The sequence below is a fragment of the Poecilia formosa genome, unplaced genomic scaffold, assembly GCF_000485575.1.
Source record: "Poecilia formosa unplaced genomic scaffold, Poecilia_formosa-5.1.2 Scaffold123, whole genome shotgun sequence".
In the NCBI taxonomy this organism is placed as follows: Eukaryota; Metazoa; Chordata; class Actinopteri; order Cyprinodontiformes; family Poeciliidae; genus Poecilia; species Poecilia formosa.
In genome coordinates, this window is record NW_006800062.1 from 833,420 (window position 1) to 834,176 (window position 757).

Genomic DNA, 757 nt, shown 5'->3' on the forward strand with positions numbered 1-757 from the left:
GGAATCTGTGGAGGGAAATAAAGATTAGGGTTATGGCAAGGAGGCCATCGCAAATGTTAATTTACAAAAAAAGAGATATGGATGTCAACAGAACAGAATCTTAAAAATGCCAACAAAGACTTTTCCACCGACTACTGGGAAGGGCATAAATAATGTTTAACATGCAATACGTAAATATAAGTACACATAAAAATGGTGGCTAGTTTAAAAAAAAAGGAACTTATTTTAAATATTACCTTCTGAGCGATACGCTTACTTTTGAGGAAGACAGGCAGTTAACTTTTCAAATGTCATAATGTTTAAACCAAAAACTAGGAAAAAAAAATTACCATGATATTTATTTCAAGCAGCATCTGATTGCTAACATTAGGTTTATAGATTGGTAAATAATAGATTTTCATTTAAAACTATCCATCCATCCATTTTCTATGTCCCTTAGTGGGTCGGGAGGATTTAAAACTATGTATATTTATACACACATATAGAACTAAATAAGAATAAAAGCATTGGCAGACAATGCTGTAACACGGTGGATGCTGGTAAGTAATACAGAGAGGTTATGAAGAGTTATATGTGCTGCCATCATATCAAGCCTCCCATCTCACCCTGAATGACAGCCATATTGATCAGCACTGAATCTGACACAGAGGAAACTCTGACCCAGAGTTTCTCATATTGCAACCTTAGTCTGATATTATGTATGATACACACACACACACACACACCTACACACACACCCACACACACACACACACAC